The following is a 16,839-nucleotide window of genomic DNA, read 5'->3' on the forward strand; positions in this document are numbered from 1 at the left end:
TCCAGTCGTGACCATCTTTTAACCATCTTTTTTTTTTTAAGATATATTACCTTTACAGGAGCAGCCCTTTAGATTTCGGCGGCAGCGGTGCGCAGGGGCCTTCTTGGAGGTGAGTAGTGAATTTAAAAGCACTTACCTTTGCAGGAGCAGCCCTTTGGATTTCGGCGGGAACCGGAAGTTCGACCTCTGGCAAGTGCCCCCCCCCCCCCCCAATAAATTCTGGTGGAGAGGAAACCCGAGACACTACACGTGTAGTGTCTCCCACCCGCCCTCCTCCTCTAACCTAATAATAAGACCCATTGGTGTAAGGTAAGTGCCATATTATATTATTATATTATTAGCATTGTGCAGGTCAAGGATTGGAGGTGGAGGAGCAGTCTCTGTCAGCGAGGGAACCTGAGAACATCTCAGAAGGTAAGCAAGTGATTTTTACTTTTATACCTGTTTTTCAAATTGTGTGTGTCGGGGGGAAACTGAAGTGACATCACAGAAAAGCTGTGACCTGAGTGGCTGGTTGGGATTCTAACCTAAATTTTTTTGAGTATTTGGGATCTAATTAAACATAATAACTTAATTATAATTTAGAGGATATCTAAGCCAGAGATCGGAGAATATTATAGTTAGCTATCGCATTTTTATTAGAAATCTAGTGCTAGGAAACAGATAGTTGACAGTAACTTTGAAATTTAAAAAAGTATTAAAAAAAAAAAAAAAAGACAAATTTTAATTTTAATTAATTGACGCAATGTCAGTTAGAGGGGTGCTGTGCTCTGACTGTGAGATGTGGCAGGTCCGGGAGGCTTCCAGTGTCCCGGATGGCTTCATCTGCAGAAAGTGCACCCAACTGCAGCTCCTCACAGACCGCATGGTTCGGTTGGAGCAGCAATTGGATGCACTTAGGAGCATGCAGGTGGCGGAAAGCGTCATAGATCGCAGTTATGTAAGTGTGGTCACACCCAAGGTGCAGGCAGAGAAATGGGTGACCACCAGAAAGGGCAGGCAGTCAGTGCAGGAATCCCCTGTGGTTGTCCCCCTCTCGAACAGATATACCCCTTTGGATACTGTGGGGGGGGATAGCCTATCAGGGGAAAACAGCAGCAGCCAGAGCAGTGGCACCACGGCTGGCTCTGATGTTCAGAAGGGAGGGTCAAAGCGCAGAAGAGTAATAGTTATAGGGGACTCTATAGTCAGGGGCACAGATAGGCGCTTCTGTGGACGTGAAAGAGACTCCAGGATGGTATGTTGCCTCCCTGGTGCCAGGGTCCAGGATGTCTCCGAACGGGTAGAGGGAATCCTGAAGGGGGAGGGCAAACAGGCAGAGGTCGTTGTACATATTGGTACTAACGACATAGGCAGGAAGGGGCATGAGGTCCTGCAGCAGGAGTTCAGGGAGCTAGGCAGAAAGTTAAAAGACAGGACCTCGAGGGTTGTAATCTCGGGATTACTCCCTGTGCCACGTGCCAGTGAGGCTAGAAATAGGAAGATAGAGCAGACAAACACGTGGCTAAACAGCTGGTGTAGGAGGGAGGGTTTCTGTTATCTGGACCACTGGGAGCTCTTCCGGGGCAGGTGTGACCTGTATAAGATGGACGGGTTGCATCTAAACCGGAGAGGCATAAATATCCTGGCCGCGAGGTTTGCTAGTGTCACACGGGAGGGTTTAAACTAGTATGGCAGGGGGGTGGGCACGGGAGCAATAGGTCAGAAGGTGAGAGCATAGAGGGAGAACTAGGGAATAGGGACAGTGTGGCTCTGAGGCAGCGCAGACGGGGAGAAGTTGCTGAACACAGCGGGTCTGGTGGCCTGAAGTGCATATGTTTTAATGCAAGGAGCATTAAGGGTAAGGCAGACGAACTTAGAGCTTGGATTACTACTTGGAACTATGATGTTGTTGCCAATACAGAGACCTGGTTGAGGGAAGGGCAGGATTGGCAGCTAAACGTTCCAGGATTTAGATGTTTCAGGCGGGATAGAGGGGGATGTAAAAGGGGAGGCGGAGTTGCGCTACTTGTTCAGGAGAGTATCACAGCTATACAGCGAGAGGACACCTCAGAGGGCAGTGAGGCTATATGGGTAGAGATCAGGAATAAGAAGGGTGCAGTCACAATGTTGGGGGTATACTACAGGCCTCCCAACAGCCAGCGGGAGATAGAGGAGCAGATAGGTAGACAGATTTTGGAAAAGAGTAAAAACAACAGGGTTGTGGTGATGGGAGACTTCAACTTCCCCAATATTGACTGGGACTCACTTAGTGCCAGGGGCTTAGACGGGGCAGAGTTTGTAAGGAGCATCCAGGAGGGCTTCTTAAAACAATATGTAAACAGTCCAACTAGGGAAGGGGCGGTACTGGACCTGGTATTGGGGAATGAGCCCGGCCAGGTGGTAGATGTTTCAGTAGGGGAGCATTTCGGTAACAGTGACCACAATTCAGTAAGTTTTAAAGTACTGGTGGACAAGGATAAGAGTGGTCCGAGGATGAATGTGCTAAATTGGGGGAAGGCTAATTATAACAATATTAGGCGGGAACTGAAGAACATAGATTGGGGGCGGATGTTTGAGGGCAAATCAACATCTGACATGTGGGAGGCTTTCAAGTGTCAGTTGAAAGGAATACAGGACAGGCATGTTCCTGTGAGGAAGAAAGATAAATACGGCAATTTTCGGGAACCTTGGATGACGAGTGATATTGTAGGCCTCGTCAAAAAGAAAAAGGAGGCATTTGTCAGGGCTAAAAGGCTGGGAACAGACGAAGCCTGTGTGGCATATAAGGAAAGTAGGAAGGAACTTAAGCAAGGAGTCAGGAGGGCTAGAAGGGGTCATGAAAAGGCATTGGCAAATAGGGTTAAGGAAAATCCCAAGGCTTTTTACACTTACATAAAAAGTAAGAGGGTAGCCAGGGAAAGGGTTGGCCCACTGAAGGATAGGCAAGGGAATCTATGTGTGGAGCCAGAGGAAATGGGCGAGGTACTAAATGAATACTTTGCATCAGTATTCACCAAAGAGAAGGAATTGGTAGATGTTGAGTCTGGAGAAGGGGGTGTAGATAGCCTGGGTCACATTGTGATCCAAAAAGACGAGGTGTTGGGTGTCTTAAAAAATATTAAGGTAGATAAGTCCCCAGGGCCGGATGGGATCTACCCCAGAATACTGAAGGAGGCTGGAGAGGAAATTGCTGAGGCCTTGACAGAAATCTTTGGATCCTCGCTGTCTTCAGGGGATGTCCCGGAGGACTGGAGAATAGCCAATGTTGTTCCTCTGTTTAAGAAGGGTGGCAGGGATAATCCCGGGAACTACAGGCCGGTGAGCCTTACTTCAGTGGTAGGGAAATTACTGGAGAGAATTCTTCGAGACAGGATCTACTCCCATTTGGAAGCAAATGGACGTATTAGTGAGAGGCAGCACGGTTTTGTGAAGGGGAGGTCGTGTCTCACTAACTTGATCGAGTTTTTCGAGGAGGTCACTAAGATGATTGATGCAGGTAGGGCAGTAGATGTTGTCTATATGGACTTCAGTAAGGCCTTTGACAAGGTCCCTCATGGTAGACTAGTACAAAAGGTGAAGTCACACGGGATCAGGGGTGAACTGGCAAGGTGGATACAGAACTGGCTAGGCCATAGAAGGCAGAGGGTAGCAATGGAGGGATGCTTTTCTAATTGGAGGGCTGTGACCAGTGGTGTTCCACAGGGATCAGTGCTGGGACCTTTGCTCTTTGTAGTATATATAAATGATTTGGAGGAAAATGTAACTGGTCTGATTAGTAAGTTTGCAGACGACACAAAGGTTGGTGGAATTGCGGATAGCGATGAGGACTGTCTGAGGATACAGCAGGATTTAGATTGTCTGGAGACTTGGGCGGAGAGATGGCAGATGGAGTTTAACCTGGACAAATGTGAGGTAATGCATTTTGGAAGGGCTAATGCAGGTAGGGAGTATACAGTGAATGGTAGAACCCTCAAGAGTATTGAAAGTCAAAGAGATCTAGGAGTACAGGTCCACAGATCACTGAAAGGGGCTACACAGGTGGAGAAGGTAGTCAAGAAGGCATACGGCATGCTTGCCTTCATTGGCCGGGGCATTGAGTATAAGAATTGGCAAGTCATGTTGCAGCTGTATAGAACCTTAGTTAGGCCACACTTGGAGTATAGTGTTCAATTCTGGTCGCCACACTACCAGAAGGATGTGGAGGCTTTAGAGAGGGTGCAGAAGAGATTTACCAGAATGTTGCCTGGTATGGAGGGCATAAGCTATGAGGAGCGATTGAATAAACTCGGTTTGTTCTCACTGGAACGAAGGAGGTTGAGGGGCGACCTGATAGAGGTATACAAAATTATGAGGGGCATAGACAGAGTGGATAGTCAGAGGCTTTTCCCCAGGGTAGAGGGGTCAATTACTAGGGGGCATAGGTTTAAGGTGAGAGGGGCAAAGTTTAGAGTAGATGTACGAGGCAAGTTTTTTACGCAGAGGGTAGTGGGTGTCTGGAACTCACTACCGGAGGAGGTAGTGGAGGCAGGGACGATAGGGACATTTAAGGGGCATCTTGACAAATATATGAATAGGATGGGAATAGAAGGATACGGACCCAGGAAGTGTAGAAGATTGTAGTTTAGTCGGGCAGTATGGTCGGCACGGGCTTGGAGGGCCGAAGGGCCTGTTCCTGTGCTGTACATTTCTTTGTTCTTTGTTCTTTGTTGTTCTTTATTCAAGATTTTTTGGCCAAACATAACAGTACATAGTGTTTCCTTTATACATCAATAAAGCAATATAAATAACAATGGCCAGTTTTCAACAAATAAATAAATAATATTTGAACAAAATCAAAAACAAAACTAAATGGCAACTGCCTTGTCCACGATAAATACTCTCCAAAAATACAATCCAACAACCCAATATATAATTACATATACCAAATACCTATGCATATACAATAACATCCCTGAGAGTCCTTCTGATTCCTCCCCCCCCCCCCCCCCCCCCCCGCCCCCGGGTTGCTGCTGCTGCCTTCTTCTTTTCCATTCCCTCTATCTTTCTGTGAGGTATTCGACGAACGGTTGCCACCGCCTGCTGAACCTTTGAGCCGACCCCCTTAGAACGAACTTAATCCGTTCCAACTTTATAAACCCTGCCATGTCATTTATCCAGGTCTCCACACCCGGGGGCTTGGCTTCCTTCCACATTAACAATATCCTGCGCCGGGCTACTAGGGATGCAAAGGCCAAAACATCAGCCTCTTTCGCCTCCTGCACTCCCGGCTCTTCTGCAACCCCAAATATAGCCAGCCCCCAGCTTGGTTCGACTTGGACCCCCACCACCTTCGAAAGCACCTTTGCCACCCCCACCCAAAACCCCTGTAGTGCCGGGCATGACCAGAACATGTGGGTGTGATTCGCTGGGCTTCTCGAGCATCTCGCACACCTATCCTCTACTCCAAAAAATTTACTGAGCCGTGCTCCAGTCATATGCGCCCTGTGTAACACCTTAAATTGTATCAGGCTTAGCCTGGCACATGAGGACGATGAGTTTACCCTACTTAGGGCATCAGCCCACAGCCCCTCCTCAATCTCCTGCCCCAGCTCTTCTTCCCATTTCCCTTTCAGCTCATCTACCATGATCTCCCCCTCGTCCCTCATTTCCCTATATATGACTGACACCTTACCGTCCCCCACCCATGTCTCTGAGATCACTCTATCCTGCATCGGGAGCTGCGGGAATTCCCTCACCTGTTGCCTCGCAAAAGCCCTCAGTTGCATATACCGAAATGCATTCCCTTGGGGCAACCCATATTTTTCCGTCAGCGCTCCCAGACTCGCAAACGTCCCATCTACGAACAGATCTCTCAATTGTGTTACCCCTACTCTTTGCCATGCTCCAAATCCCCCATCTATTCTCCCCGGAACAAACCTATGGTTATTTCTTATCGGGGACCGCACCGAGGCTCCCGTCTTTCCCCTATGCTGTCTCCACTGCCCCCAAATTTTTAGTGTAGCCACCACCGGGCTTGTGGTGTATTTCTTCGGTGAGAACGGCAACGGCGCCGTCACCATAGCTTGTAGGCTAGTCCCCCTGCAGGACGCCCTCTCCAATCTCTTCCACGCCGCTCCCTCCTCTTCTCCCATCCACTTACACACCATTGAGATATTTGCGGCCCAGTAGTACTCACTTAGGCTCGGTAGTGCCAGCCCCCTCCTATCCCTACTACGCTGCAAAAATCCCCTCCTCACACTCGGGGTCTTCCCGGCCCACACAAAACTCATAATACTCTTCTCAATTCTTTTAAAATAAGCCTTCGTGACCACCACTGGGAGGCACTGAAACACAAAAAGGAATCTCGGGAGAACCACCATTTTAACCGCCTGCACCCTCCCTGCCAGTGACAGGGACACCATGTCCCATCTCTTAAAGTCCTCCTCCATCTGTTCCACCAACCGCGTTAAATTTAACCTATGCAATGTACCCCAATTCTTGGCTATCTGGATCCCCAAGTACCGAAAGTCCCTTGTTACCTTCCTCAACGGTAAGTCCTCTATTTCTCTGCTCTGCTCCCCTGGATGCACCACAAACAACTCACTTTTACCCATGTTCAATTTATACCCTGAAAAAACTCCAAACTCCCCAAGTATCCGCATTTTCTCTGGCATCCCCTCCGCCGGGTCCGCCACATACAACAACAAATCGTCTGCATACAGAGATACCCGGTGTTCTTCTCCTCCCCTGAGTACTCCCCTCCATTTCCTGGAACCCCTCAATGCTATTGCCAGGGGCTCAATCGCCAGTGCAAACAATAATGGGGACAGAGGACACCCCTGCCTCGTCCCTCTATGGAGCCGAAAATATTCAGACCCCCGTCCATTCGTGACTACGCTCGCCATCGGGGCCCTATACAGCAACTGTACCCATCTAATATACCCATCTCCAAAGCCGAATTTCCTCAGCACCTCCCACAAATAATCCCACTCCACTCTATCAAATGCTTTCTCGGCATCCATCGCCACCACTATCTCCGCTTCCCCCTCTGGTGGGGGCATCATCATTACCCCTAGCAGCCTCCGTATATTCATATTCAGCTGTCTCCCCTTCACAAACCCAGTTTGGTCCTCATGGACCACCCCCGGGACACAATCCTCTATCCTCATTGCCATTACTTTGGCCAGAATCTTGGCGTCCACGTTCAGGAGGGAAATAGGCCTATAGGACCCGCATTGCAGCGGGTCTTTTTCCTTCTTTAGGAGGAGCGATATCGTTGCCTCTGACATAGTCGGGGGCAGCTGCCCCCTTTCCCTCGCCTCATTAAAGGTTCTCATCAGTAGCGGGGCCAGCAAGTCCACATATTTCCTATAAAATTCAACTGGGAATCCGTCTGGTCCCAGGGCCTTCCCCGCCTGCATGCTCCTAATTCCTTTCCCTACTTCCTCCGTTTCAATCTGTGCTCCCAGTCCCACCCTCTCCTGCTCCTCCACCTTAGGAAATTCCAGCTGGTCCAGAACACACATCATTCTCTCCTTCCCATCCGGGGGCTGAGCTTCATATAATCTTTCATAGAATCCCTTGAACACTCCATTCACTCTCTCCGCTCCCCGCTCCATCTCTCCCTCCTCATCTCTCACCCCCCCCTATCTCCCTCGCTGCTCCCCTTTTCCTCAGTTGGTGGGCCAGCAACCTGCTCGCCTTCTCCCCATATTCGTACTGTACACCCTGTGCCTTCCTCCATTGTGCCTCTGCATTGCCCGTAGTCAGCAAATCAAATTCTACATGTAGCCTTTGCCTTTCCCTGTACAGTCCCTCCTCCGGTGCCTCCGCATATTGCCTGTTGACCCTCAGAAGTTCTTTCAGCAACCGCTCCCGTTCCCTACCCTCCTGCTTTCCTTTATGTGCCCTGATTGATATCAGCTCCCCTCTAACCACTGCCTTCAGCGCCTCCCAGACCACTCCCATCTGGACCTCCCCATTATCATTGAGTTCCAAGTACCTTTCAATACACCCCCTCACCCTTAAGCACACCCCCTCGTCCGCCAATAGTCCCATGTCCATTCTCCAGGGTGGACGCTGTTCTTTTTCCTCCCCTATCTCCAAGTCCACCCAATGTGGAGCGTGATCCGAAATAGCTATAGCAGTATACTCCGTCCCCGTCACCTTCGGGATCAGCGCCCTTCCCAAAACAAAAAAGTCTATCCGTGAATAAACTTTGTGGACATAGGAGAAAAACGAAAACTCCTTACTCCGAGGTCTACTAAATCTCCAGGGGTCTACTCCTCCCATCTGCTCCATAAAGTCCTTAAGCACCCTAGCTGCTGCCGGCCTCCTTCCGGTCCTGGACCTCGATCTGTCAAGCCCTGGTTCCAGCACCGTGTTAAAATCTCCACCCATTACCAGCTTCCCCGCCTATAGGTCCGGGATACGTCCTAGCATGCGCCTCATAAAGTTGGCATCATCCCAGTTTGGGGCATATACGTTCACTAAGACCACCGCCTCCCCCTGTAATTTGCCACTCACCATCACGTATCTGCCCCCACTATCCGCCACTATGGTCTTTGCCTCAAACATTACCCGCTTCCCCACTAGTATAGCCACCCCCCTGTTTTTCGCATCTAGCGCCGAATGAAACACCTGCCCCACCCATCCTTTGCGTAGTCTGACCTGGTCTATCAGTTTCAAATGCGTCTCCTGTAGCATAACCACATCTGCCTTAAGTTTCTTTAGGTGTGCGAGTACCCGTGCCCTCTTTATCGGTCCGTTCAGCCCTCTCACATTCCACGTGATCAGCCGGGTTGGGGGGCTCTTTACCCCCTCCCCTTGTGGACTAGCCATCCCCTTTTTTTAACCAGCTCCTCACCCGGTTCCCACGTAGCTGTGTCCCCCCCAGGTGGCGCCCCCCCCGCCCCGCCCACCCCACCCCATACCAGCTCCCCCTTCTCCCCAGCAGCAGCAACCCAGTTAACCCCCCCCCCCCCCACCCTCCCCGCTAGATCCCCCACTAGCGTAATTGCACCCCCCATGTTGCTCCCGGAAGTCAGCAAACTCTGGCCGACCTCGGCTTCCCCCGTGACCTCGGCTCGCACTGTGCGACGCCCCCTCCTTCCTGCTTCCCTGTTCCCGCCATAATTATCATAGCGCGGGAACAAAGCCCGAGCTTCCCTTTTGGCCCCGCCCCCAATGGCTGACGCCCCCAGCTCCTCCACCTCCCTCCCTCCCTCCCCCACAACAAGGGGAAGAGAGAAAAGTTACCGGGTCGCAGGATTAACAACTTAAAAATCATCTCTCCTCTCCCCCCTTTTTCCCCCCTCTTCGCCCCCCATATTCGCCCCACCACTTTGTCTCAAACGTTCTTTTTTTTTATATAGAACATAGAACATAGAACATAGAACAATACAGCACAGTACAGGCCCTTCGGCCCACGATGTTGCACCGAAACAAAAGCCATCTAACCTACACTATGCCATTATCATCCATATGTTTATCCAATAAACTTTTAAATGCCCTCAATGTTGGCGAGTTCACTACTGTAGCAGGTAGGGCATTCCACGGCCTCACTACTCTTTGCGTAAAGAACCTACCTCTGACCTCTGTCCTATATCTATTACCCCTCAGTTTAAAGTTATGTCCCCTCGTGCCAACCATATCCATCCGCGGGAGAAGGCTCTCACTGTCCACCCTATCCAACCCCCTGATCATTTTGTATGCCTCTATTAAGTCTCCTCTTAACCTTCTTCTCTCCAACGAAAACAACCTCAAGTCCATCAGCCTTTCCTCATAAGATTTTCCCTCCATATCAGGCAACATCCTGGTAAATCTCGTCTGCACCCGTTCCAAAGCCTCCACGTCCTTCCTATAATGCGGTGACCAGAACTGTACGCAATACTCCAAATGCGGCCGTACCAGAGTTCTGTACAGCTGCAACATGACCTCCCGACTCCGGAACTCAATCCCTCTCCCAATAAAGGCCAACACTCCATAGGCCTTCTTCACAACCCTATCAACCTGGGTGGCAACTTTCAGGGATCTATGTACATGGACACCTAGATCCCTCTGCTCATCCACACTTTCAAGAACTTTACCATTAGCCAAATATTCCGCATTCCTGTTATTCCTTCCAAAGTGAATCACCTCACACTTCTCTACATTAAACTCCATTTGCCACCTCTCAGCCCAGCTCTGCAGCTTATCTATATCCCTCTGTAACCTGCTACATCCTTCCACACTATCGACAACACCACCGACTTTAGTATCGTCTGCAAATTTACTCACCCACCCTTCTGCGCCTTCCTCTAGGTCATTGATAAAAATGACAAACAGCAACGGCCCCAGAACAGATCCTTGTGGTACTCCACTTGTGACTGTACTCCATTCTGAACATTCCCTCTGTCTTCTTTCAGCTAGCCAATTTCTGATCCACATCTCTAAATCACCCTCAATCCTCAGCCTCCGTATTTTTTGCAATAGCCTACCGTGGGGAACCTTATCAAACGCTTTGCTGAAATCCATATACACCACATCAACTGCTCTATCCTCGTCTACCTGTTCAGTCACCTTCTCAAAGAACTCAATAAGGTTTGTGAGGCATGACCTACCCTTCACAAAGCCATGCTGACTATCCCTGATCATATTATTCCTATCTAGATGATTATAAATCTTGTCTCTTATAATCCCCTCCAAGACTTTACCCACTACAGACGTGAGGCTCACCGGTCTATAGTTGCCGGGGTTGTCTCTGCTCCCCTTTTTGAACAAAGGGACCACATTTGCTGTCCTCCAGTCCTCTGGCACTATTCCTGTAGCCAATGATGACATAAAAATCAAAGCTAAAGGTCCAGCAATCTCTTCCCTGGCCTCCCAGAGAATCCTAGGATAAATCCCATCAGGTCCCGGGGACTTATCTATTTTCAGCCTGTCCAGAATTGCCAACACCTCTTCCCTACGTACCTCAATGCCATCTATTCTATTAGCCTGGGGCTCAGCATTCTCCTCCACAACATTATCTTTTTCCTGAGTGAATACTGACGAAAAATATTCATTTAGTATCTCGCCTATCTCTTCAGACTCCACACACAATTTCCCATCCCTGTCCTTGACTGGTCCTATTCTTTCCCTAGTCATTCGCTTATTCCTGACATACCTATAGAAAGCTTTTGGGTTTTCCTTGATCCTTCCTGCCAAATACTTCTCATGTCCCCTCCTTGCTCGTCTTAGCTCTCTCTTTAGATCCTTCCTCGCTACCTTGTAACTATCCATCGCCCCAACCGAAACTTCACACTTCATCTTCACAAAGGCCTCCTTCTTCCTCTTAACAAGAGATTCCACTTCCTTGGTAAACCACGGTTCCCTCGCTCGATGCCTTCCTCCCTGTCTGACCGGTACATACTTATCAAGAACACGCAGTAGCTGATCCTTGAACAAGCCCCACTTATCCAGTGTGCCCAACACTTGCAGCCTACTTCTCCACCTTTTCCCCCCCAAGTCACGTCTAATGGCATCATAATTGCCCTTCCCCCAGCTATAACCCTTGCCCTGCGGTGTATACTTATCCCTTTCCATCATTAACGTAAACGTCACCGAATTGTGGTCACTGTCCCCAAAGTGCTCTCCTACCTCCAAATCCAACACCTGGCCTGGTTCATTACCCAAAACCAAATCCAACGTGGCCTCGCCTCTTGTTGGCCTGTCAACATATTGTTTCAGGAAACCCTCCTGCACACACTGTACAAAAAACGACCCATCTATTGTACTCAAACTATATCTTTTCCAGTCAATATTTGGAAAGTTAAAGTCTCCCATAATAACTACCCTGTTACTTTCGCTCATATCCAGAATCATCTTCGCCATCCTTTCCTCGACATCCCTAGAACTATTAGGAGGCCTATAAAAAACTCCCAACAGGGTGACCTCTCCTTTCCTGTTTCTAACTTCAGCCCATACTACCTCGGAAGAAGAGCCCCCATCTAGCATCCTCTCCGCCACCGTAATACTGCTCTTGACTAGCAGCGCCACACCTCCCCCTCTTTTGCCTCCTTCTCTGAGCTTACTAAAACACCTAAACCCCGGAACCTGCAACATCCATTCCTGTCCCTGCTCTATCCATGTCTCCGAAATGGCCACAACATCGAAGTCCCAGGCACCAACCCATGCTGCCAGTTCCCCTACCTTGTTTTGTATACTCCTGGCATTGAAGTAGACACACTTCAAACCACCTACCTGAAAACTGGCCCCCTCCTGCAACGTCAAATCTGTGCTCCTGACCTCTATACTCTCATTCTCCCTTACCCTAAAACTACAATCCAGGTTCCCATGCCCCTGCTGCATTAGTTTAAACCCCCCCAAAGAGCACTAACAAATCTCCCCCCCAGGATATTTGTGCCCCTCAGGTTCAGATGTAGACCATCCTGTCTGTAGAGGTCCCACCTTCCCCAGAAAGAGCCCCAGTTATCCAGAAATCTGAATCCCTCCCGCCTGCACCATCCCTGTAGCCACGTGTTTAAATGTTCTCTCTCCCTATTCCTCATCTCACTATCACGTGGCACGGGCAACAACCCAGAGATAACAACTCTGTTTGTTCTAGTTCTGAGCTTCCATCCTAGCTCCCTGAAAGCCTGCCTGACATCCTTGTCCCCTTTCCTACCTATGTCGTTAGTGCCAATGTGGACCACGACTTGGGGCTGCTCCCCCTCCCCCCTAAGGACCCGGAAAACACGATCCGAGGCATCACTTACCCTTGCACCTGGGAGGCAACATACCAAACGTGAGTCTCTCACGCTCCCACAAAATCTCCTATCTGTGCCCCTGACTATAGAGTCCCCAATTACTAATGCTCTGCTCCTCTCCCCCCTTCCCTTCTGAGCAACAGGGACAGACTCCGTGCCAGAGGCCCGTACCCCATGACTTACCCCTGGTAAGTCGTCCCCCCACAAGTATCCAAAGCGGTATACTTGTTTCTCAGGGGAACTACCGCAGGGGATCACTGCACTGACTGCTTTTTCCCAGTCCCTCTTACAGTTACCCACCTATCTCCAATCTTTGGTGTAACTAATTCCCTGAAGCTGCTATCTATGACCCCTTCTGCCTCCCGAATGATCCGAAGTTCTTCCAACTCCAGCTCCAGTTCCCTAACTCGGTCTTGGAGGAGCTGGAGATGGCAGCACTTCCTGCAGGTAAAATCAGCAGGGACACTAACTGCATCCCTCACCTCAAACATCCTGCAGGAGGAACATTGCACTCCCTTCCCTGCCATTCCTCTTACTTTCTACCAAGATCTGGCTAACAACTAAATTAAATTTTTATAAAAAATAATAATAATATAATAAAATATGGTACTTACCTCACACCAATGGGTTTTATTATTAGGTTAGAGGAGGAGGGCGGGTGGGAGACACAACACGTGTAGTGTCTCGGGTTTCCTCTCCACCAGAATTTATTGGTGAGGGTCTTCCCAGACGTCCGCGGGTCGACTTCCTGTTCCCGCCTAAAAAACTAATTTAAAAAAAAAAGAAAAATTCTCAGCTCCTGCTGAAATTTACTAACCAGCCAGCTCCACTCCCGCCGAAATCGACTGGCCTGCCCCTGCAAAGACAAGTGCTTTTAAAGGACAGACTTACCTCCCAGCAACCACTTCCGCAATGCTCCCGCTGAAACTGACTCACCAGCTGTTCTCACGCCGAAATCGACTGGCCTGCCCCTGCAAAGACAAGTGCTTTTAAAGGTTGACTTACCTCCCAGCAGCCACTTCCGCAATGCTCCCGCTGAAACTGACTCACCAGCTGTTCTCACGCCGAAATCGACTGGCCTGCCCCTGCAAAGACAAGTGCTTTTAAAGGTTGACTTACCTCCCAGCAGCCACTTCCGCAATGCTCCCGCTGAAACCCACTTATTCCAATTTCTCTTCGACAATAAATGTCCATGCCTCATCCGTCGTTTCAAAGTAGTGGTGTTTCCCTTGATGTGTGACCCACAGTCTTGCCGGCTGCAGCATTCCAAATTTGACCTTCCTTTTATGAAGCACCGCCTTGGCCCGATTGAAGCCCTCCGCACTCCAATCCTGATATACGCGGATCACCGCGTTCTCCCACCTACTGCTCCGAGTTTTCTTTGCCCATCTGAGGACCATCTCTCTGTCCTTATATCGGAGAAATCTCACCACTATGGCTCGGGGAATTTCTCCAGCCCTCGGTCTTCACGCCATAACTCGATAGGCTCCCTCCACCTCCAACGGACCCGTCGGGGCCTCCGATCCCATTAACGAGTGCAGCATCGTGCTCACATATGCCCCGACGTCCGCCCCCTCTGCATCCTCGGGAAGACCAAGAATCCTTAAATTCTTCCTCCTCGCATTATTCTCCAGCACCTCCAGCCTTTCCACACATCGTTTATGGTGTGCCTCGTGCATCTCTGTCTTCACCACCAGGCCCTGTATATCGTCCTCGTTCTCGGCAGCCTTTGCCTTCACGACTCGAAGCTCCTGCTCCTGGGTCTTTTGCTCCTCCTTTAGCCCTTCAATTGCCTGTAATATCGGGGCCAACAGCTCCTTCTTCATCGCCTTTTTAAGTTCTTCCACGCAGCGCCGCAGGAACTCTTGTTGGTCAGGGCCCCATATTAAACTGCCACCTTCCGACGCCATCTTGGTTTTTGCTTGCCTTCCTTGCCGCTGCTCTAAAGGATCCACCGCAATCCGGCCACTTTCCTCTCCTTTTTCCATCCGTGTCCAGGGGGGGATTCCCTTCTGGTTTACCGCACAGTGCTTTTAGCCGTTAAAATTGCCGTTGGGGCTCTTATTCAGAGCCCAAAAGTCCGTTCCACCGGGAGCTGCCGAAACGTGCGACTTAGCTGGTCATCGCCGCACCCGGAAGTCCCCTATTAACCATGTTTCAGTAATGGCCACTAAATCATAGCCATCAACTCATATACCTTATTTCGTATACTACGAGCATTCAGGTAAAGTCCACTTATGCTGTTTTTTATGTCTTTGTTATGAATCCTAACACCTTGATCAGTAACTTTTCGCAATTTATTTTTCCTCTTACCCTTTCTCCTAATTTTCCTTGTCTTTGAACCCATATCTCTACATAATAACCTGTCACGTAACCTGCTGCCTTGATCTCCATTAACCATTATACTGTCCATGGAACAACAACAAAGAACAAAGAAATGTACAGCACAGGAACAGGCCCTTCGGCCCTCCAAGCCCGTGCCGACCATGCTGCCCGACTAAACTACAATCTTCTACACTTCCTGGGTCCGTATCCCTCTATTCCCATCCTATTCATGTATTTGTCAAGATGCCCCTTAAATGTCACTATCGTCCCTGCTTCCACCACCTCCTCCGATAGCGAGTTCCAGGCACCCACTACCCTCTGCGTAAAAAACTTGCCTCGTACATCTACTCTAAACCTTGCCCCTCTCACCTTAAACTTATGCCTTGCCAATTCTTATACTCAATGCCCCGGCCAATGAAGGCAAGCATGCCGTATGCCTTCTTGACTACCTTCTCCACCTGTGTTGCCCCTTTCAGTGACCTGTGGACCTGTACTCCTAGGTCTCTTTGACTTTCAATACTCTTGAGGGTTCTACCATTCACTGTATATTCCCTACCTGCATTAGACCTTCCAAAATGCATTACCTCACATTTGTCCGGATTAAATTCCATCTGCCATCTCTCCGCCCAAGTCTCCAAACAATCTAAATCCTGCTGTATCCTTTGACAGTCCTCATCGCTATCCGCAATTCCACCAACCTTTGTGTCGTCTGCAAACTTACTAATCAGTAAGCTTTACATAGCTTTACACTTCCCTTCCGCCCAACTTGCTAGTTTAAAGTCCTTGTGACCAACCTATTTATCCTATTCGCTAGAACACTGGTCCCAGAATGGTTCAGGTGAAGACCGTCCCAACGGTACAGGTCCCTCCTGCCCCAGTATTGATGCCAATGCCCCATGAAATGGAATCCCTCTTTCCCGCACCACTCCTTTAGCCACGTGTTAACTTCTCTAATTTTCTCAACCCTATGCCAATTGGCACATGGCTCGGGTACTAATCCAGAGATTATAACCCTGGAGGACCTGCTCTTTAATTTAGTCCCTAGTGTTTGATAATCCCCAAACAGGTCCTCTTTCCTAGTCTTACCTATGTTGTTAGTCCCAACGTGGACCACAACAACTGGATCCTCCCCCTCCCTCTCCAAAATGGTTTCAAGCCGATCAGAGATGTCCCTCGCCCTGGCACCGGGCAGGCAACATACCATGCGGGACTCTCGATCTGGCTTACAAAGGATGCCATCAATCCCCCTAATTATAGAATCCCCTACAACTACCACTTGTCTTTTTGCTCCCCCCTCTTGAATGGCTTCCTGTACCACGGTGCAGTGGTCAGTCAACGCATCCTCCCTACAGCCCTCATCCTCATCCACACAGGGAGCAAGTACCTCATACCTGTTGGACAAGGTCAAGGGCTGAGGCTCCTCAATCCTAAACTCAGGATCCCCCTACCTGCCTCCCTTGCAGTCACACCACTCTGTCCCTGACCACTGACCGAATTAACAGTACTTATTCTACCGGGTGTGACTGCCTCCTGAAACAAAGCGTCCAGGTAATGTTCCCCCTCCCTGATGTGCCGCAGTGTGTGCAGCTCGGTCTCCAACTCATCAATTCTGAGCCGAAATTCCTCGAGCAGCCAACACTTGCTGCAGATGTGGTCACTGACGGTCTCAATGGGATCCACCAGTTCCATCATCATACAGCAACAGCACATCACCTGTCCAGCCATATTCAACTAGTTAATTAATTTAAATATTTTTTAACAAAAATTTTTTTAAATCTAACCTCAAGGATAAACCCGAACACCAACAAAAACACAGCCCTCTCTC

Source organism: Scyliorhinus torazame, chromosome 2 (assembly GCF_047496885.1).
Source record: "Scyliorhinus torazame isolate Kashiwa2021f chromosome 2, sScyTor2.1, whole genome shotgun sequence".
NCBI classification, from domain to species: Eukaryota; Metazoa; Chordata; class Chondrichthyes; order Carcharhiniformes; family Scyliorhinidae; genus Scyliorhinus; species Scyliorhinus torazame.